Source organism: Schistocerca piceifrons, chromosome 1 (genome assembly GCF_021461385.2).
Source record: "Schistocerca piceifrons isolate TAMUIC-IGC-003096 chromosome 1, iqSchPice1.1, whole genome shotgun sequence".
In the NCBI taxonomy this organism is placed as follows: domain Eukaryota; kingdom Metazoa; phylum Arthropoda; class Insecta; order Orthoptera; family Acrididae; genus Schistocerca; species Schistocerca piceifrons.
In genome coordinates this window covers 164,890,355-164,914,209 of record NC_060138.1, presented here as the reverse complement: position 1 = coordinate 164,914,209, position 23,855 = coordinate 164,890,355, and the positions used below count along the sequence as shown (strand labels likewise).

The 23,855-nt window shown below is 45.0% G+C and overlaps 1 protein-coding gene and 1 pseudogene across 2 annotated transcripts in view; one reads left to right on the top strand and one right to left on the bottom strand.

Annotated features, from left to right (window-relative positions):
- LOC124785202 (organic cation transporter protein-like) overlaps window positions 1-23,855 on the bottom strand; it is a 332,709-nt gene that overhangs the window by 68,851 nt on the left and 240,003 nt on the right. The window lies entirely within an intron of this gene.
- LOC124725357 lies at window positions 8,831-8,948 on the top strand (annotated as a pseudogene).

The window sequence follows — 23,855 nt, the reverse complement described above, 5'->3', positions numbered from 1 at the left end:
AGCATTTGGTTTACTGACGAAGCTTATTTTTACCTGGATGGCTTCGTCAATAAACAGAACTGGCGCATATGGGGAACCGAAAAGCCCCATGTTGCAGTCCCATCGTCCCTGCATCCTCAAAAAGTACTGGTCTGGGCCGCCATTTCTTCCAAAGGAATCATTGGCCCATTTTTCAGATCCGAAACGATTACTGCATCACGCTATCTGGACATTCTTCGTGAATTTGTGGCGGTACAAACTGCCTTCGGCGACACTGCGAACACCTCGTGGTTTATGCAAGATGGTGCCCGGCCACATCGCACGGCCGACGTCTTTAATTTCCTGAATGAATATTTCGATGATCGTGTGATGCTTTGGGCTATCCGAAACATACAGGAGGCGGCGTGGATTGGCCTCCCTATTCGCCAGACATGAACCCCTGTGACTTCTTTCTGTGGGGACACTTGAAAGACCAGGTGTACCGCCAGAATCCAGAAACAATTGAACAGCTGAAGCAGTACATCTCATCTGCATGTGAAGCCATTCCGCCAGACACGTTGTCAAAGGTTTCGGGTAATTTCATTCAGAGACTACGCCATATTATTGCTACGCATGGTGGATATGTGGAAAATATCGTACTATAGAGTTTCCCAGACCGCAGCGCCATCTGTTGTTGAAAATTGTAACTACTGTAATTTCGAAAGTTTGTCTGCCTGAAAATGTACTGTTGTCCCAAGCATATTGCAACAAACGGTGTATTTCTATCGCTGCTCGTTTAGTTTTTATTGCCGTTTCAAATATACCGGTTATTTTTGAAACACCCTGTATTAACGTTTAACTCGAGTTGCGACAGAAAGTCGCGCAAGAGGCCTGCGAGCATAATGTAAACTAGTGTGCACTTCTTGCACACTGCTCTAATGGATCGCTTAAAAACAATAGATCCCTTATTAAAAAGACACACGACGCGTTTCCGGCGTAGCCTATCCTCAGAACATCAAACAAAACGCCTTGATGCATGGTTCATTCTCAACATTTGAGCACTGGTGCTGAGTATGTGTCGCTAACTACGTATGAAAGGGTTTTCTCTGAGATTCTGAGGAAAGGCTAGTTTTGAAACGCGTCAAATATGATTTTTTAACAACAAGGGATATATTGTTTGTAAGCGAACTATCACAAATGTGTATGAGAAGTGTGTAGGACTCATAGAAGAGATAGGGAAGATCCAACGGACAGCGGCGCGCTTCGTTACGGGATCGTTTAGTCGGCGCGTGAGCCTTTCAGGGATGCTCTACGAACTGCAGTGGCAGACGCTACAAATGTGGCGTTGTGCTTCTGGGAGAGAGTTACTACTGAAATTTCGATATATTACTTTTCGGGGAGAGATGGACAACTTCTTACTTCCTCCTGCATATACCGGGTGATCAAAAAGTCAGTATAAATTTGAAAACTTAATAAACCACGGAATAATATAGATAGAGAGGTAAAAATTGACACACAGGCTTGGAGTGACATGGGGTTTTATTAGAACAAAAAAAATCACCCCATATAGCTAGACGCGTGAAAGATCTCTTGCGCGTGTCGTTTGGTGATGATCGTGTGCTCAGCCGCCACTTTCGTCATGCTTGGCCTCCCAGGACCCCAGACCTCAGTCCTTGCGATTATTGGGTTTGGGGTTACCTGAAGTCGCAAGTGTATCGCGATCGACCGTCATCTCTAGGGATGCTGAAAGACAACATCCGACGCCAATGCCTCACCATAACTGCGGACGTGCTTTACAGTGCTGTTCACAACATTATTCCTCGACTACAGCTATTGTTGAGAAATGATGGTGGCCATATTGAGCATTTCCTGTAAAGAACATCATCTTTGCTTTTTCTTACTTTGTTATGCTAATTATTGCTATTCTGATCAGATGAAGCGCCATCTGTCGGACATTTTTTAAACCTTTGCATTTTTCTGTTCTAATAAAACCCCATGTCATTCCAAGCATGTGTGTCAATTTGCACCTCTCTATCTACATTATTCCGTGATTTATTCAGTTTTCAAATTTATACTGACTTTTTGATCACCCGGTATATCGCGCAATGATCACGATGAAAAAAATCTAGAAATTAGAACTAACGCAGAGGCTTACCGACAATCATTCTTCCCATGCCCCATTCGCGAATGGGACAGGAAAAGGGGCAGCAGTTAAGTGATATCAGACACAGCGTCAGGTGGCTTGCGAAGTATTGATGTAGATTGTGTAGCTGTGGAGAAATGCTCACAGTTAATATTTGTTTATAGAGATTGTGGTGGAAGCTTATCGCTCACTTGTATTTTTCCTGGATTCTGTGCGAGACATTTATGTATTTACGCGTCAAGTTTCCACTAGGGGGGCAAGACTGGAGTCTTTCCCTCTTCTGGAATCCGGATGCAGACTTTTTATTCATTATAGAATTCTCATTCATTTCTAACACTGAGCGTCAACGGATCTACAGAACTGCACGTTTAACGCTGCCGAGCCCAATGGAAAATACTGTGACTTCTGCAATTGCTATATATCTATGAGGTTTTCGGTTGTTGCGCTTTTCACAGGAAATTATGCCGATTCCTAGGTCACAGGAAATTATGCCGATTTCTAGTTGCGGCGGAGAGTTGACTGGCCACGTTGGAAACTGGGGATGTTACCAGCACCGGCTCGAAACATTTTTCCACGCAAACGACGAAACGTACAGACATATTTGATGACTTCTAACAAGAAAATGAAACTACCGTGAGACGAAATAATTACAGCAGGCATACTTTCTACGAAATAATTGCTAAGATACTCAGTGGAGAAGAGGATGAAAGCGGACTCTTTCTCCTAAGTATAATAAAGCTGAGCTTGAACCGACCCGGTTCGGAAAGTGAATGTATCGATCTTACGAGTATTTTGAAGCTTTTGTCAATAAAGAGCAAAACTACTTCTTGTGAAGCTCTTATTGTTCTTGAACAAACAAGAACCAGACGGATTACATCAGAACCCTACGGTTGCGCTCAGAATGTACGTGTGAAGGGCGGTAACTAATTCTTCGGCGTAAAGGTAGTTTTTGATACACCCTGTATTTTAAATGATAGGCTCCACAGTTCGCTTATTATAACTGGGAACACACTGCCATATTTCGTGATAATACGAGCTGCACTTCCTTGAACTTTTTCGATGTCCTGCGTCAGTCTTGTCTGGTAAGACTTCCACAACACGCAGCAGCTCTCAACAGGCCGGACTTGCGTAGTGTAGACAGTCTTACGGGGACTGAACGACGAAATAGGATCAGAACAATGACTAATGATGTTTGTTATATACTTTGCGTTTAAGCAGTCTGGTTTCGAACTACAACATGGTTAGACGCTCACATGTGTATTGTTTCATTTAATAACAATAAAACAGTATTCACAGTGTATAATCAGTAAGTGCTTCATTCCTCACGAGTCCTGCTGTGGACTACTTACAATAGTGACCCAATTTCAGTGCAGCAGTTTGTTCGTCCGTTTTAGATTTGTGCGACACTCAAGCGTTCATTCGACAATGGGCACACTACATGAACATGCGTTTTTCCAATAATTCATGCAGAATAGTGTCAAACATTCTCGTGCCTATTGATCATAATCAGATGGAACCAAAACACGAAAGTGGCGGCACGAAGCAATATGCAGATAACGCCGCTAATGGCAGGTGTGCGCGGGAACAATGCGTTTCATATACTTCGTCCGGCGAACGCCGGGTTCGTTGACGTTGGTTCTTTAGACCATCAGAATATTACTGTGACTGCGTACATTGATTCGTACGATGGGCGCGGAAAAGTACCGCTCGGTAATTTCGCTCCGATTCGTTCCAGAAGAAGCCGTTAAAGCCACAAAGCTAGGCTTAAGTGGTTGAGCCCCGTGTTGCATGTTTCGGACCTGCTTCCGCACCACACTGGTGCAACGAGTTGTCTACCGCCATTCTTGGGCAGACTTTACATTTGCGTCGCTTGGACATGGTTTTGCTGAAGTGATGTTTCATCCAGGTCCTATGGTTAAACAGTCTAATTTTCAACCAGATCACCTAGAGATTTGATTTCGGATGGTCGAACTCATTTTGCAGTGTTATTGTACTGTGGATGGTACACGGAAATTTGCAATCTAGCTGTGCAACCTTTCCAGTCACGCTCACATCATAAGCGACATTCTACAGGCACATCCGCCTACTGGGAAATTTGAAACACTGAAGACGGCTCTCCTAAGTGTCTCACAATGACACCACAACAATAACTTCGACGAGTCATATTTGAAGTCGCGCGGTTTGAGGCGCCTTGTCACGGATTGCTTAGCCCCTCCCGCCGGAGGTTCGAGTCCTCCCTCAGACATGGGTGTGTGTGTTGTTCTTAGCGTAAGTTAGTTTAAGTTAGAGTGTAAGTCTAGGGACCGATGACCTCTGCAGTTTGGTTCACACACATTTGAACATTTTCATATCTGAAGAAAGAATAATTTCTGTTATCTTGCTGACGGGAAATCACGAATCCAGTTGCGCAGCTGAGATGACACTCCATGGGCACACGTTTTAACTAGAAGCTACTTGTGAGAAACGATGGCAAATGCCTTCAGGAAATCTAGATATATGGAAACAGCTTGAAATACTCATGTCGATAACAATTATGACTCCTTGCGAATAAGGGGCCAGTAGCGTTTCATAAGAACGATATTTTTCTTAAATCATTCCAATATTTACCACAGTTTCGTCATTTTGGAGTCTTTATTTTGTTGGACAGTAAAAAACGTATGAATACTAAAAACTTCGAAAGTCAACATAAAACTAGCGATAGGGGGGGGGGGGGGGGGGGGGGAGAGGAAGGACGCCATCGAACTTAAATCCGCCCCTGTCAAAAACCAATATTAAGCATTATCTATACGGAATGTCATTTATCGATTAGAAGCCATTTTCAAGAAGAAATAGTATAAATTTGTTTTTAAAACTGGTTTCATTTCCCAGCAGCGCATTTCATTCTCAAGAGAATAGCTAGTTTTTGTACAAGTTATAGATAACCTTTCACTCCCAGTATTTTATCTAAAAATGCTATAAACATAGTTTTACCCTTCTTATATCGTCTAAGCTATCCTCTAAGATAAATCGGAGTATCAGTACTGTCTTACATGTTCCTGCATTTCTCCAGAACCCAAACTGAACTTCTCTGTCGACGGCTTTACCATTTTTTCCGTTCTTCTGTAAATAGTTGGTGTCAGTATTTTGAAATTATGACTTACTAAACTGATGGTAGTATTCATATCTACCAGCGCCTGTGTTCTTTGGAATACGAATTATTACATTCCTCTCCAAGTATGAGGGTGTTTCACTTGTCTCACATATCTTGTATACGATGTGGAATAATTTTATCACTGTGTTCTCCCAAGGATCTCAATAATTGTGAGGGAATGTCATCTACTCCTGGCGCCTTGTTTCGACTTAACGTCTTTCAGAGCTCTGTGAAGTTCTACTAGGCTTATTAAAACTATTAGTTTCTGCTGAACTACCAGTTTCACCGCTTGTCAAATCTGGTCTAGAAAATCTACCCTTGATTGTCAGTTCCAAGAAAACTGCGATGTCATCTACTTCGCAACCAAAGAATTTAGTTTGTTCTGCAGACATTACATCTGATTTTCGATCTTCGGATAGAATCTTTGATACCCAGTGTCTGCAGTTTCTAACAATCCAATCAACCTGTCAGCGTTTCATGAAGAATAAGTACCTCTTGCGTATGACAACTACTTATTAATTTCAGATTTGCATAAATACCAATCGACCCAATATATTCTTCAGTCGTTTGGAAGATTTCATCAGTAACTATGGATAGCATTTCACGTCATGTTTCATCGTAAACATAACGGTTTTTCTTCTGAAATTCACAACAGTACTTTGCGTGCTGATAAAATGTATGCTGCAAACATAAAAATAATTGCTTGTGAATTTTGGTTGCTGTCCCGCCTTTTGGATGCAGAAAGCGAATTACAGAACGTACTTGCGTTTTGGCGGCAGTTAGAAACGACAGTCATGTCAAAACTCTTTTTAAACACAACATTGTCGCAGCTGAGGTTCTGGTGAGTTGTGTCTACGCCGCTTTTCTTGTATTTTTGATTTTGATTTTGAGTTATACATTGGGTTAACATATATTAGCAGTTCTGCACAGAAGAAAAGCAAAGAACTGGTGTTTGCGTTAAACATCAAGCTGTACACCAACTCTGTTCCTTCCACGAGTCGGGTCGTTAGCTCAAGATTAATGTCCACAACGTCGTTTATATTCAGTGAGGATGGTTGAGAATCTTAACTTTTTCATTAAAAAAAAAAATAGCAACAAACGACATGATCGACGTGTAGCCATTTTAAATAGAAATTACGTTACAAGTTTGTTAACTGACTCGCTCTACACCACCACTGCGTATCGTTCTAATCACCCACGCAACATATAACTAATTAAACTAAAATCCGATGTACTTATATGAAATATCAAAGGCACAAGTGTTATCTGTGAGAAGTATCCTCATTCAGCACATCTCCCGTTCCGGCCGGCGTCAGTGATCCGTACAATAAGTTCCGTGAAAAAAAAAATTATAAAAAAAAAAAAATAACGCAACGCTTAGTATATTCTGCCGGATGACGAAATTTTTTTCGTTACTACCAGGGCAAATCACTGTCAGGAAAGGCGTAACTGAGACCCTGTGAGGCGTCGAAGTTTGAGAACAGTGGTATCAAAGTATCTATGGATTGCGTTTCGTATCCTAATTATTTATGGAATTCATTAGACATGGATGCATGGAGTGCGCCTGCGGAACGCGTAATACTTTAAGTAGGACGGTAATTAAAATGGTCATTTTCAGTCGCTGCGTGGATTCAAAGCTAGCCTACAGAACGGTTCGGACACGATGAGGAGTCGATGCTCCATATTTCGTTAATAAATCCACCAAGAGCTACAAATCCTGAGGTCCACCACAAAAGGGTTATAACCTTCTTATGTCGAACTTGACTGCTGAATTTGCGTCTGAGGTGTAGAGACTGACGCACGCGGTGAAGTAAATGATTGTATGTGTTCGTATCTCAGTTGCGCCATGGCTTCGTTCGAGGTCCTCCTCTTATATTGCAGGAGCAGCAGGCACCATGGTCTCCATGTTAGTCCACAAAAATTAGTCACGAATTGTAAGATCTGATGGCCATGGAACAGATCCCTCTCTGAACTCCTTCGACATAGGGATGTGGAGTCCATACGGAGTCACACATTTGCATCAAAGAGGCTGGAGCTCACTCGGTTTGCAACCGCATTATATGACTAACCCGCATTGGCACCTAACGATGAGGGCAGGAAGAACATCTCTGAGGAAAATGAGTTGGATCGATCCCGTCATTGTGTTTGGTATTAGATACGGCTCAATAATCACAATTTATCCCAACTCATATGGTCATACTCAAGCAGTGTAGGTCACTTATAACCATTGACCTTAAGAGTTTTGTCTGCCCGAACATGAGTTACGCGCGTGTTGACAATGATGCGTCGACTGAAAGTGCACTCGTCTGTAACACCGAAGTCGGGAGTTATGGTTGGAGTATGCAGTGCTGTCAATAGCACTGCCGTTGCAGCTGCCTCGCCTTTCTGCAGATATGGCTGAAGCTCTTGTTCATGGATAGCAATTCACACTTTGGCATGGGACGTACCAAACGCTTGCGCAGTTTGGCGAGTGGCGAAGGCCGGTTCTCTTTGATGTGTCTCAAACCGTCTTCCTCAAAGGAAAGCGAAAGAAGCGTAGACGACTGGGGTTCATTTCCGGCACTGCATACCCGACAAACCCGCGAAGTAACTGATATTCAGAAGGTCCATCATACATACAGTTAATACTCAAAATTTCACACAGTACTGCTGTACACTGGCGTCCGCAAAGTGAGGAATACTGGAATTTGGTTCAGAATTCCACCACAGGATGTTTACGGGAAATTATGCTTTTTCTTCGGCCCAGTGATGGTTTCGGCGGTCCTACATTCAAGGCATCTGTGACGATTTACAGAACAGTGTCAAAGTACAGTCCCAAAACAGGTATCTTGCTCTCTCTCGTACAGCCCTTACCAGGCTCCCGAAAGGGACCATCCCAACACTATTGTGTGCGATTTGTGGTCCCAATTCCCAGCATAAAATTAATATAGCTGCATTGTAGCTCCCCTGCATCTCACATTCCTACAATGACACAACCTCCTTCGCGTCCTGCGAAATTTAATGGCAACAGTAGGGAGATCCGTCACGGCTCGCCGAGACCACATTCAATACTTGGAAAAAAGTGTGAAAAATCAAGGTTGAAAAGTTCTCTACTTCAAGAAATGGGATGTTCTCAAATTCTGTAGCTTCCAACACAGCCCAACATGCAATCTTAGAATTACGATGTCAGAAGTGTAGTTGACATGGCTGCACAATAAATTGTCTAACTGGAAAGGGGGACTGGGGAGGAGGGGGGAGGGGGTGAGAGTAAGGGGAAGACTCATCTTGGTTCAATCCTAGGCTAGTAAGAATCGATTGTATCAACGCAGTTTGTTTTTGGAGGTTTTCCACATTCATCTTGTCGAATGTTTGCCTGGGTCACACTTTACCGCAACAACATAAAAAATGTAGCTTTCCAAACATATTTTATTAATTTCTGACTAAGCCAGTCGACTTTAAAAAATAAAACTCATGAAAATAATGCAATAGCATCCATTAACAGGGTCAGATGTGAAATTTTGTAAGGAAACAGGGAATTCGTGAGTTCCTGTCAAGTAGATCTCAGTTCGTAGTAATTGACGGAAAGTCATCGAATAAAACAGAAGTACTATCTGGCGTTAGGCAACGGCCTTGCCACAGTGGATACACCGGTTCCCGTCAGATCACCGAAGTTAAGCGCTGTCGGACTTGGCCGGCATTTGGATGGGTGACCATCCGAGTCGCCATGCGCTGTTGCCATTTTTCGGTGTGCACTCAGCCTCGTGATGCCAATTGAGGAGCTACTCGACCGAATATTAGCGGCTCCGGTCACAGAAAACCATCATAACAACCGGGAGAGCGATGCGCTGACCATACGCCCCTCCTATCGGCATCCTCAGCTGAGGATGATACGGCGGTCGGATGGTTTCGATGGTCCACTTGTGGCCTGAGACGGAATGACGACGAAGAATATTTTGCGTTCCCCGAGGAAGAGTTATGGGCATTATGCTGTTCCTGATCTACATAAACGACGTAGGAGACAATCTGAACAGCCCTCTCACCTTGTTTGCAGATGACTGTCATTTACAGTCTTGTAAAGTCATCAGATGTTCAAAACCAACTGCAAAACAATTAAGACAAGATATCTGTATGGTGAAAAAGTGGCAGTTGACTCTAAATAATAAAAAGTGTGAAGTTCTCACTAAAAGAAATACGTTAAATTTCGGTTACACGACAAATCATACAAAACTAAAGGCTGTAAATTCAACTAAATACTTATGGATTACAATTACGATTAATTTCAATTGAAACGATTACATAAATAATGTTATGGGTAAAGTAAATCAAAGACTGCAATTTATTGGTAAAACACTTAGAAAATGCAACAGATCGACTAAAGAGACTGCGTACACCACGCTTGTCTGCCCTCTTCTGGAGAATTGCTGTGCGGCATGGGATCCGCATCAGATGGGACTGACGGACAACATCGAGCAAGTTCAAAGAAAGGAAGCTCGTTTTTTATTATTGCGAAATAGGAAAGAGAGTGCAACGGACATGATGCGTAAGTTACGGTGGCAGTCATTAAAACAAAGGTGTTTTTCATTGCGGCAGAATCTTCTCGTCAAATTTCAGTCACCTACTTTCTCCTCCGAAAGCGAAAATATTCTGTTAGCTCCCATGTACTCGCCGAGAAACGATCAACATGATACATAAGAGAAATCAGAGCTCGCACAGAAAGATTTAAGCGCTCGTTTTCTCCCGCGCGCTGTTAGAGAGGGGAACCGTAGGGAAATAGCTTGAAGGTGGTTCGATGAACCCTCTGCCACGCATTTAATTGTCAATTAGGGAGTAATCATGTAGACGTAGATAAGTGGCATACATTGAGTGAGTATTTTTAAAGTTTTGTTGCACCCTGGAATAGTATCGCAGGCTAACACTGAAAGTTTGCTGAAGTTCTTCACTGGCGACACCAGAAGTGATACCGCCTGAGTCAGCGACCGATAAACTGCACAGCTGAGAGGAAGTGCCGAGCAGCCAAGGCGAACACGGAAGCGATTGCGACACCCGGAACTGGCCGAGCACTCCGGTCCATAAGTGAAGCACAGTGACATCATTGCAACGGACAGACATGGTCATACTGGTGACAGAGCAGGGAATCACAAGTAGCCCAGTTTTAACTCAACAGTAACTATTCAGCCAATGAGCGAGGTGGCGCAGTGATTAGCACACTAGACTCGCACTCGGCAGGAGGACGTTTCAAACCTGCGTCCGGCCACGTGGATTTAGGTTTTCTGTGACTTCCCTAATTCGCTTCAGGCAAATGCTGGCAAGGTTCCTGTGAAAGGCCACGACCGATTTCCTTCCACATCCTCCCCTAATCCGAGCTTGTGCTCCGTCTCTAATGACCTAATTGTCGACTGGATATTACGAGGGTGAGTCAAAACTTTTGACAAATCTTTATCAGACAGGTTAATAACCGTTCGTGAATTGTCCTCAACTGAACCTCCCGAAATGTTGTTCTGTAAGTTATTGAACTTCTTCTTCTGCCTATTTGCTGATATTTCTGTACTAACTTCCATAGATTTGAATGTTATACCATCAATCTTATTCCAATCCCCACACTGCATAGTATTACTAAGAACCAAGTGGAGATGATAAAGCTTACTGCTGGTTACCGCCAGTGCTCGCCGCGTCTGATGAATCCTCTTTTTAAGGTCGGCAAAAGAAGCACGTCACCCTTTGGATACACCGGGGGTATATAAAATTCCTTGTAGTTGTGGACAGGTTTACATCGGTACCACAAAGAGAAGTGTGAACACCCGTCTTGTTGAACATAAGAGGAATTGCCGCCCGGGTCACACGGATAAATCGACCGTAGCGGAGCATGTTTACCAGGAAGGTGATCATGAAATAAAATTCAGCGAGACAAGCGTCATATCAAATACCTCGCATTATTATGCACGCTTGTGTAGAGAGGCTATCGAGATTGACAAACATCGTAATAATTTTAACAGGAAAGACGAAGGTGTTAAACTGGATAAAATTTGGATGTCAGCGTTGCACCGCAAGCATGACGATCGATTACTTTCAATCGAGAATGTTGGCATCACCAGAGACAATCTCATAGCCGACGCCACGTGGTCGACTGTGGCGCCCTCTGTACTGCCTATATAATCAGCGCTTCCTCGAGTTCTCTTCGCAGTTCGCCGTTTTACCTCCGAGGATGTCTCCCGCAGTCTGAGACGAAACGTCAGGAGACAGTTTTATACTTCGACCACGGCCTATCAGCCCGGAAGTTTTAAGTGAAGTCAAATGTATTTGTCAAAAATCTTTGTCAAAGATATTTGATGGTGTAATAGGGAACTTTGTCAAATGTCGTCCAATATTTCATCAAATCTAGGGCCTCACTGTAAATTTGATCAAAGAAGTCGCTTGTCTTCTGTTCACTGCAATGTGACATGTTACCACATGGAGCGCCAGCATCGCTGCAGCATTCCGTCGTCTGTAGTGTTTTTATAAACATTGCCGGTGAATACAATTGGTGTGTGTCGACAACTACAAAATTAATAGAGATGTATGAAGCTGATGAGGCGCTTTACAACGTGAGTCACCCTGACTACAAAAATAGATTAAGAAAATTGGAGACCTGACCTCACATAACCTAACCTAACATAACCCTCTCCTGTAGCAAGGAATCGGAGTGTTACAGTGAGCTTGACTTCTGAAGATGTAGCAGTTCTTAAGTGAATATTGTGCTTTGTGATATGAGGATACACTTCACTGAGCACATACAGAAATGTATGCTCATCCATTCTTAAGTAATTGATGTACGACTTGACGTCTTCCACTGTAAGCTCACATAACAAGTTTTGTTGAATGCTTTTATCGTGTCGTCGTAAAACCCACGGCTTCACCCAGATTAGATCAGTTTTTCGTACCATAGATCCGTGCTGAGGAGATCCTCGTGGATGTGGAACATGTCAATTTTTTTAAAGCTGAAATAACAATACTAATAGTATGAATATATACAATACATCATTTGTTTCTCTTAAAAATTTCGGCAATGGAGTAGAAGGAGTTGGCCACTAATAAGTCTTTCAGGCTCCTTTTAGACTGATCTTTATTTGTAACTACATTTTTTATGTTTGCTGGCAAATTATTGAAGATGAGAGTTCCTGAGTAGTGGACCCCTTTTTGAACTAAAGTAAGTGCTTTTAAGTCCTTGTGCAGATCATTTTTGTTCCTGGTATTGTATGTATGAACTGAGTTGTTTGTTGGAAAAAGAGATATATTATTTAGGACAAATTTCATTAAGGAGTAAATACACTGAGAGGCAGCTTTAGTATACCCAGTTCTTTGAAGAGGTTTCTGCAGGACGTCCGTGAATTTACTCCACAAATAATACGTATTACACGCTTTGGACACTGCAAACTTTTGTTTGACTTGAAGATTTACCCAAAAATATTATACCATATGACACTATTGAATGTAAGTAGGCAAAGTATGCAAGCTTTTTCATTTTTATGTCGCCTATGTCTGCTAACACTCGAATTGCAAATACAGATTTGTTAAGGCGTTTCTGCAGTTCTGTGGTGTGCTCCTCGCAACTGAATTTATCATCAAGTTGAAATCACAGGAATTTAAGACTGTCAACCTCGTATGTATGGTTCCTTTTTTCCCCCACTTCTCTTCCGCATGTGCGCACGCAATGCAATTGCGGTACATGCAACTGATGCGGTTAATAACAAGTTGTTGTTGTCAGCCATCTTGAACTTTGACGAAAAATTTGATGACAGTGTAATACCCCTTCTAGCGCTACTTCAAAGATCTTTGTCAAATATATTTGACGGAATATTTGATCACATCTTTGATCAAATCTTTGACAAAGAAATTTGATAGTGTAATACCGGCCTAACTGGTGTCTGCAGGTCGGACTCTACACGACGGGTACTTCAGGCTGGGCTGGAGGCCGAGTCTACTGGGCGCACGTCCTCAGTGAGAGCGCTTCGGAGATTGGCCCACAGAGGCTACAGTCCACCGTTGTGCAGCGAGGAGCACGTCTACTGGGGTCTGGGGCCACCGACCGAGCTGTGACGTAACGTTTGCCAAACGAGCCTTCCGTGACGCAGCAGAACTGACGGCGACACACACTCGCTTCAGCTGACTGGAGCTGCACTCTTTATTAATTAATGTTTTGTTGTGAATAATGTTTTCTTGACGCTCTCAAGCACACTGCACCCTGCTCGGTTCAGTCCTAATAACCGTAGAGGTCTGGGTCCGGATCACCATATTTTCTTTCCTGTTTCTTCACTTTGAGGAGTATTAATTAGTGGCGCTATGGTCCGTTACTTTTGTTGATAATCAATAAGAATTACTTTAGCATTCCCGCATGAAAAGAGGCTATTTTAGAATCTTGTCCCCTCTTGCATACGTCCCTACAGATGCTGATGGTACTGCATGTGCTGTAATGTGTAAAAAGAGAAGAAAAACGCACTTCGCTGTATGTATGCGTTACAATTTTGGAATAACTACGGGCAAAAAATACGATGCCTACTTGCAACTTCCCAGTCTGCTGTAGAAATCTCCCAGTTGCTCCAAATGTGTCGTGCAGTATTTAGGTTTGAAAGCTTTGTATATGCAACACTGTAGCAGTTATGCAGCTGCCATCACCTTTGCCTTATGGAAATAGCAAAATTTAAGCATTTTCAATAATTAATTAAATTAATCATAGAGGAAATACACTCCTGGAAATTGAAATAAGAACACCGTGAATTCATTGTCCCAGGAAAGGGAAACTTTATTGACACATTCCTGGGGTCAGATACATCACATGATCACACTGACAGAGCCATAGGCACATAGACACAGGCAACGGAGCATGTACAATGTCGGCACTAGTACAGTGTATATCCACCTTTCGCAGCAATGCAGGCTGCTATTCTCCCATGGAGACGATCGTAGAGATGCTGGATGTAGTCCTGTGGAACGGCTTGCCATGCCATTTCCACCTGGCGCCTCAGTTGGACCAGCGTTCGTGCTGGACGTGCAGACCGCGTGAGACGACGCTTCATCCAGTCCCAAACATGCTCAATGGGGGACAGATCCGGAGATCTTGCTGGCCAGGGTAGTTGACTTACACCTTCTAGAGCACGTTGGGTGGCACGGGATACATGCGGACGTGCATTGTCCTGTTGGAACAGCAAGTTCCCTTGCCGGTCTAGGAATGGTAGAACGATGGGTTCGATGACGGTTTGGATGTACCGTGCACTATTCAGTGTCCCCTCGACGATCACCAGTGGTGTACGGCCAGTGTAGGAGATCGCTCCCCACACCATGATGCCGGGTGTTGGCCCTGTGTGCCTCGGTCGTATGCAGTCCTGATTGTGGCGCTCACCTGCACGGCGCCAAACACGCATACGACCATCATTGGCACCAAGGCAGAAGCGACTCTCATCGCTGAAGACGACACGTCTCCATTCGTCCCTCCATTCACGCCTGTCGCGACACCACTGGAGGCGGGCTGCACGATGTTGGGGCGTGAGCGGAAGACGGCCTAACGGTGTGCGGGACCGTAGCCCAGCTTCATGGAGACGGTTGCGAATGGTCCTCGCCGATACCCCAGGAGCAATAGTGTCCCTAATTTGCTGGGAAGTGGCGGTGCGGTCCCCTACGGCACTGCATAGGATCCTACGGTCTTGGCGTGCATCCGTGCGTCGCTGCGGTCCGGTCCCAGGTCGACGGGCACGTGCACCTTCCGCCGACCACTGGCGACAACATCGATGTACTGTGGAGACCTCACGCCCCACGTGTTGAGCAATTCGGCGGTACGTCCACCCGGCCTCCTGCATGCCCACTATACGCCCTCGCTCTAAGTCCGTCAACTGCACATACGGTTCACGTCCACGCTGTCGCGGCATGCTACCAGTGTTAAAGACTGCGATGGAGCTCCGTATGCCACGGCAAACTGGCTGACACTGACGGCGGCGGTGCACAAATGCTGCGCAGCTAGCGCCATTCGACGGCCAACACCGCGGTTCCTGGTGTGTCCGCTGTGCCGTGCGTGTGATCATTGCTTGTACAGCCCTCTCGCAGTGTCCGGAGCAAGTATGGTGGGTCTGACACACCGGTGTCAATGTGTTCTTTTTTCCATTTCCAGGAGTGTAGAAAAATTTAAAAGTGTTAAGTGAAAAGGAGAAACACCCAAAACCCTTAAACCATGATGCTACATTTGTTAATAATCTGCACTACCTTCGCACGAGGTAGCTTACAGGCAGTCCTTAATTCTACCCAGTGGGAAACACCAGGTATATTATTCGGGAATCCCTTACTGCGGAATTCTATATTAATGACTCATGCTACCATTACTTCTGTCTGGGTGACTCTGGGACTCCTGGGGATAGCATGCAAATGGGATCTGACGGATTCACCGCAACAAACCCTGCAGCTTATTTTTTCTGGGCACCCGCGTTAAGTCACCTGTAAGTCACCATTCATTCCACCAGTTCTCCCATGGTGCCACACTGTTGGTAGCAAAGCCACTACTTCTGCATAGAAATTAAATATGGCGTCGGTGAATCCATAGTGATATTCATTCACTCACTCATAGTATTCACTTCAGCATTATTACTTGTATCTGGGTTTCCGGCCGAAGTGGCCGTGCGGTTAAAGGCGCTGCAGTCTGGAACCGCAAGACCGCTACGGTCGCAGGTTCGAATCCTGCCTCGGGCATGGATGTTTGTGATGTCCTTAGGTTAGTTAGGTTTAATTAGTTTTAAGTTCTAGGGGACTAATGACCTCAGCAGTTGAGTCCCATAGTGCTCAGAGCCATTTGAACCATTTATATCTGGGTTTCTCTTAGATTAATTATATTCTATATTCCATCCCAGATATCTTATTTGCCATCTCGCTCACAAGATGCTATCTACATCTACATCTACATCTATACTCCGCGAGCCACCTTACGGTGTGTGGCGGAGGGTACTTATTGTACCACTATCTGATCCCCCCTTCCCTGTTCCATTCACGAATTGTGCGTGGGAAGAACGACTGCTTGTAAGTCTCCGTATTTGCTCTAATTTCTCGGATCTTTTCGTTGTGATCATTACGCGAGATATATGTGGGCGGTAGTAATATGTTGCCCATCTCTTCCCGGAATGTGCTCTCTCGTAATTTCGATAATAAACCTCTCCGTATTGCGTAACGCCTTTCTTGAAGTGTCCGCCACTGGAGCTTGTTCAGCATCTCCGTAACGCTCTCGCGCTGACTAAATGTCCCCATGACGAATCGCGCTGCTTTTCGCTGGATCATGTCTATCTCTTCTATTAATCCAACCTGGTAAGGGTCCCATACTGATGAGCAATACTCAAGAATCGGACGAACAAGCGTTTAGTAAGCTACTTCTTTCGTCGATGAGTCACATTTTCTTAGAATTCTTCCTATGAATCTCAACCTGGCGCCTGCTTTTCCCACTATTTGTTTTATGTGATCATTCCACTTCAGATTTTGTCTTTGTTTTTAACTCTTTCACTTAGTGCAACGATGCCAGTCATCTCAGTCCGCAAATCTTCGTATGTTGAACATTCTAGTACAATACTGTCTGGTGTAGCAATGTCGTCACATGCATACAAGTGTGTCGGGCGTTTCTTTGTCCTGTATAAAGATTCAGGGTATGGTCCATGGCCTGTCAAACAGTGAATCATGCCTTTAGATGGATTTTTATGATTCATAAGAATCCTGTCCTTGATATATACCTGATACCTGTTGTGACAGGTCCCAGTGTCTTCGCCACTGACGCGTTTTCCACAATTTTAATTCCTTTATTTCTTTCACAAGATTCCCTTTGCAAACCCAGTAGAGGGACTCCAAGTATCTGATGGTAATATCCACTGGGCACACGCCTAATTTTGTGTCTAGGAATCCTGCATACTTAGTTCGCATGACAAACAAACTACTCGTATTAATGAGTTTTATTACAACAAGAGAACTACAGATACTTAACTTTGATCTGAGAGTTCTTGTAGTCCTTTATACATGATCATCCACAAGTGTAATTGCGCAGATGTGTCGCAAGCATAGGGCGACATACAAAATAATCAGTCTTCCTCAGAATAGACCCGGCACCTAATTGTGCCCCCGCTGGTGATGCCCCATAGGTTCCTGTAAGCCCCAGCAGCACACTCCTGTGTGTACAGCTTACGATTGACGTGTAACGATGGGATCGCAGTTTGCGTGCCCCGAAGCTGGCAGCAAACCCTATGATGGCTCTGAGGATTGCGTCATAATAAGAGTCGAAGTTGCTACAGAGGGACCTTAGGAAAGTCCACAGTGCCCAGTCTTGTCAACTTGTGCATAACCTTGGTAGCTTTCTGACGTATCTGAGATATATATGTGTGAAAGTTACGCTTCTCGTTCTAAGTGTATGCACAAACGCCGCAATGAAGTATGGCTGCGTCACACCAGAGTTCTCACCATTCCAGAGCAAAATTCCGCTTCAGGTTGAGGCTGTCTTTGAGCAGCGGGTAGGTAGTCTTATTTGCTGAGATTTCAGTTTCATCATATGAGCACCACTTTTGCATTTTAGCACGTACACCACACGTTTAACATTCCAGCCCTGTTCTTGAGTTCTCTGTCACTGTGGTGACATATATATAACCGGCACAGGTTGTTAATCCCGACATTTAAGCGTTTTAATTCAGTGTTGTTAGCAATGACTCAAGGATAATACCCGAGAAAATTGGTCCACCTATAGATCCACGGGGCAACCCTTAGTAATTCGCCTCGCTGCTTTAGTGAATGTTGTGCACCATTTCACAGTGTGCCCTTCACAGCATTGTGCTGTATCTGCTAAAATGTCGGATGGGTCTGATGACAAACGCAAATTAAAGAGTTGTTGTTGTTGTGGTCTTCAGTGCAGATATTGGTTTGATGCAGTTCTCCATGCTACTCTATCCTGTGCAAGCTTCTTCATCTCCCAGTACCTACTGCAACCTACATCCTTCTGAATCTGTTTAGTGTATTCATCTCTTGATCTCCCTCTACGATTTTTACCCTCCACGCTGCCCTCCAATACTAAATTGGTGATCCCTTGATGCCTCAGATATGCCCTACCAACCGATCCCTTCTTCTAGTTAAGTTGTGCCAGAAATTTCTCTTCTATTCAATACCTCCTTATTAGTTATGCGATCTACCCATCTAATCTTCAGGATTCTTCTGTAGCACCACATTCCGAAAGCTTCTATTCTCTTCTTGTCTAAACCATTTATCGTCCACGTTTCACTTCCATGGCTCTGAGCACTATGGGACTTAACTTCTGAGGTCATCAGTCCCCTAGAACTTAGAACTACTTAAACCTAACTAACGTAAGGACATCACACACATCCATGCCCACGGCAGGATTCGAACCTGCGACCGTAGCGGTAGCGCGGTTCCAGACTGTAGCGCCTAGAACCGCTCGGCCACTCGGACCGGCTTCACTTCCATACATGGCTACACTCCATACAAATACTTTCAGAAACGACTTCCTGACACTTAAATCTATACTCGATGTTAACAAATTTCTCTTCTTCAGACCACTTTCCTTGCCATTGCGATTGCCATTAAAGAGTAAGGGGTCAAAAAACTAGCATTGGGTTAAAAATCACCGCCCTGTCAGTGATTCGTTACAGTGGAAGCGAGGTGGTAGTTACATGAGTGCTTATGATAGCGAACTTAACCAACAATGTAACTAAACATGTTGGTTGACCTGTATACACTGTGATTACGTTTAACGATAATATGATTCTGCTGTACCTGTGTTGTTAAGAAGAACAACGCAGTATTCCTTTGGACATGCGTGCATGCAATTAAAAAGTCCTGCCCTGTACAGGAATTACATAATGTGTGCACGAGTAAAGGTTGTGACGCAGGAACGACGACATATGCAAATTCGGGTCTGGCCTTGAGTCGTACACGCTTAGCCAAAGCGGTTAAGGCGACCGCTCGCATAAAGCGGGAAATCCGGGCTCGTCATCCACATGACGAGCCGTGTTATAAATCAAAGAAACGATTGGTGGACGACAGCGACAAGTAATATCGGACCAGGTCGATAATATGCTTTGCGTTGGCGTAAATGTGCGATGTCTGCTCTTTCGGACATGTCCGATCCACCTTCTTCCGTGCAGATGCTCAAATATGTCCGATTTCTGTGGGAATCTCAGAGTAACGAGCCTGGGGGAAATGGACAGGAACTGCAAACAGATGGCGCTCGATGGGGATGTTGGTAGGTCGTGAGGCGTGCTGTGATGGTCCACCAGAAGCGATAAGGCTGTGTCCTGGATGGTGCAGTGATTAACGCACCTGCGTAGTAAGCAGTAGATCCTGGGTTCGAATCCCAGTCCGATTTTCACTCGTCGCCGCCGATTCCGCGTAATGTCCCGATGCAGCTGACGGCATTGATACCCCCTTTCTTTTCCTTTCTCTTCCTGTCCACCTTCAATTTAAGTATGTGTTGCGGATTCTGCATGGTGATACACTCAAAAATATCCGGACGCTCCCAAAAACATACGTTTTTCATATTAAGTGCATTGTGCTGCCACCTTCTGCCAGGAACTTCATATCAGCGACCTCAGTAGTCATTAGAAATCGTGAGAGAGCAGAATGGGACGCTCTGCGGAACTCCCAAGGACTTCCAACATGGTAGGGCGATTGGGTATCACTTGTGCCATACGTCTATACACGAGATTTCCACACTCCTAAACATCCCTAGGTCCACAGTTTCTGATGTGATAGTGAAGTGGAACCGTGAAGGGACACGCACAGCACAAAAGCGTACAGGCCGACCTCGTCTGTTGACTGACAGAGACCGCCGACAGTTGAAGACGGTCGTAATGTGCAATGGGCAGACATCTATGCAGACCATCACACAGTGATTCCAAACTGCATCATGATCTACTGCAAGTACTATGACAGTTAGGTGGGAGGTGAGAAAACTTGGATTTCATGGTCGAGAGGCCGCTCATAAGCCACACATCACGACGGTAAATGCCAAACGATGCCTCGCTTGGTGTAAGAATCGTAAACACTGTACGATTGAACAGTGGAAAAACGTTGTGTGGAGCGACGAATCACGGTACACAATGTGGCGATGCGATGGTAGGGTGTGGGTATGGCGAATGCTCGGTGAACGTCACCTGCCAGCGTGTGTAGTGCCAACAGCAAAATTTGGAGGCGGTGGTGTTATGTTGTGGTCGTGTTTTTCCTGGAGGGGGCTTGCACCCCTTGTTGTTTTGCGTGGCACTATCACAGCACCTTCTTGCTTCCCACTGCTGAAGAGCAATTCGGGGATGGCGACTGCCTCTTTCAACACGATCGAGCACCTGTCCACAATGCAAGGCCTGTAACGGAGTGGTTACACGACAATAACATCCCTGTAGTGGACTGACCCGCACATAGTCATGACCTGAATCCTGTAGAACACCTTTGGGTTGTTTTGGAACGCCGACTTCGTGCCAGGCCTCACCGACCGACATCGATACCTCTCCTCAGGGCAGCACTCCGTGACGAATGGGCTGACATTCCTCAAGAAACATTCCAACACAGGATTGAACGTATGCCTGCGAGAGTGGAGGCTGTCATCAAGGTTAATGGGGGGTCAACACCGTAGGGCACAAGGAGTAAGAGAGAGAGAGAGAGAGAGAAACGGAAAGCTAGGTCTGTAACTCATCAAAATTTGCGGCAATGGATGACAAAAACTACCAAGATAGTGTAGCTGCAGGGAAACATCCGGATCATTTGATAACTGCTTCCCTACCACTGGCCGCAGCTCATGCCTTCAGCAAGTCCCAACCTCCGAGCCAACAATTTTCCCGCTGCTGCCCGCGACGTGTAAGCCTTGATGTCGTTCGGCAAACACGTCGTCTCCGGACTTCAAGGCGTTACTGCTGGGCACGCCTACTTGCCCTCACTCACCTTCTCAACTACACGCAATCAAAGCTGATACACACCAGGCACCAGGCAGCAAGCTAATCCTGCGTTAGCCAATCGTGACTACAAGGCACAGTGGTTACCAACTGTAACTGTAGATGCACCCATTGTTCACAACTCGCATATAATCCTCCACAGCCGGCTGCTGTGGCCGAGCGGTTCTAGGCGCTTCAGTCCGGAACCGCGCTGCTGCTACGGTCGCAGGTTCGAATCCTGCCTCGGGCATGGATGTGTGTGATGTCCTTAGGTTAGTTAGGTTTAAGTAGCTCAAAGTCTAGGGGACTGATGACCTCAGATGTTAAGTCCCATAGTGCTTAGAGCCATCTGAACTAATCCTCCATAGACCCAGCATCGCTCAGCCGAGCAACACCAAAGAGTATCTGGTAAACAGAACGTTAGATATTATAACGGGAGTTCTGAAAAGTATTTGAAGAACATTATAAATTAATGACGGTATATCTAATACAACCTGAAGCGGCCATTCGTAAAATTTGAAGTCAGTTTTAACGGTTACTGGTAACTAAACAGTAAAGTACAGGATTACCTTCCAATTCGACGTTTATCATTATTAATAGCGAGAACTGCCACAAATGAAAGTAAACGATAACAGAAGTAAAAACGTTCCAGTAAACATTGGTCAACAAATTAGTTGTTTACGAGTAAATTATGAACGTGTAGTTACGAACAGCCATTGACTTGTATCGAGGTTGATATAACAATATACAAAACACACACCCACGCAAATATATACACTGACGGGAAAAATGGCAACATCAGGAAGGAGTTGTTCGACATAAACGAAAATTCGTAGGCGTGTTTCTCCATGCCAAAAATGATGTCTATTCAAATTTCGCGACTGTTGTAACATATCAAAAAAAGTTTTGCATCACCTCGGTTCCGAGAGTTCCGGAACCTGTACAGGAAATTGTAATAGAGATCAACATAAAAATCATTTCCGCACATTTTATTGCTCACGAAAACCACACATTGCATGTTGTTCCATCATACAGCGAGATCTTCAGAGGTTGTGGTCCAGACTGCTGTACGTACCAGTACCTCTAATACCCTGCAGCACGTCCTCTTGCATAGATGCATGCGTGTACTCGTCGTGCCGTACTATCCACAAGTTCATCAAGGCACTGTTGGTCCAGATTTTCCCATTCCTCAACCGCTTCGGCGTAGATCCCTCAGAATGGTTGGTGGGTCACGTCGTCCATAAACACCCCTTTTCAGTCTATCCCAGGCATCAATAATTCAAGAACAGTCTTAATCGCATTTATTATTGTAATATGATAGTATCCTGCCGTTATGTAGACAGGAGTGACACCACCAGCACGACCAATGGTGTAAACGCCCAGAAGATGACCCCTATGTCGGGTTGAAACCGGTTGGCGGTATTATAACAATAATAAATGCGATTAAGACTGTTCTTGAATTATTGATTAATCATACTAATCGCTGCTTCTCTCCACAACCATGTTGTCCACAAATATCCCAGGCATGTTCGATAGTGTTCATGTCTGGAGAACATGCTGGCCACTCTAGTCGAGCGATGTCGTTTTCCTGAAGGAAGTCATTCACAAGATGTGCACGATGGGAGCGCGAATTGTCGTTCATGAAGACGAATGCCTCGCCAATACACTGCCGACATGGTTGCACTATCGGTCGGAGGATAGCATTCACGCATCGTACAGCCGTTACAGCGCCTTCCATGGCGACCAGGGGCGTACGTCTGCCTCATATAATGCCACCCCAAAACAGCAGGGAACCTCCACCGTGCTGCTGGACAGTGTGTCTGCGTTCAGCTGACCGGGTTGCCTCCAAACACGTCTCCAACGATTGTCTGGTTGAAGGCATATGCGACACTCATGTTTGAAGAGAACATGGTGCCTGTCCTGAGCTGTCCATTCGGCATGTTGTTGGGCCCATCTGTACTGCGCTGCGCTGTCATGGTTGCTGGTTGCAAAGATGGACCTCGCCATGGACGTCGGGAGTGAAGTTGTGCATCGTGCAGCCTTTTGCGCACAGTTGGAGTCGTAACAAGACTTCCTGTGGCTGTACGAAAAGCATTATTCAACATGGTGGCGTTGCTGCCAGGGTTCCTCCGAGCCATATTCCGTATGTAGCGGTCATCCATTGCACTAGGAGCCCTTTGGCGACCTGAGCGAGGCATGTCATCGACAGTTCCTGTCTCTCTGCATCTCCTCCACGTCCGAACAACAGCGCTTTGGTTCACTCCGAGAAGCCTGTATACTTCCCTTGTTGAGAGCCCTTCCCGGCACAAAGTAACAATGCGGACGCGATCGAACTGCGATATTGACCATCTAGACAACACGAGCCATGTACCTCCTTCCTGGTGAAATGACTGGAACTGCTCGGTTGTCGTACCCCCTCCGTCTAATAGGCGCTGCTCATGCATGGTTGGCCGGCCGGGGTGGCCGTGCGGTTCTAGGCGCTACAGCCTGGAACCGCGCGACCGCTACGGTCGCAGGTTCGAATCCTGTCTCGGGCATGGATGTGTATGATGTCCTTAGGTTAGTTAGGTTTAAGTAATTCTAAGTTCTAGGGGATTGATGACCTCAGAAGTTAAGTCCCATAGTGCTCAGAGCCATTTGAACCATGCATGTGTGGTGTCACAAGGCTTAGGCCTGTCCCACCCCTCATTAAACCGACCAAGACTTGTGCGAAAAATTGTAAGAACAATTG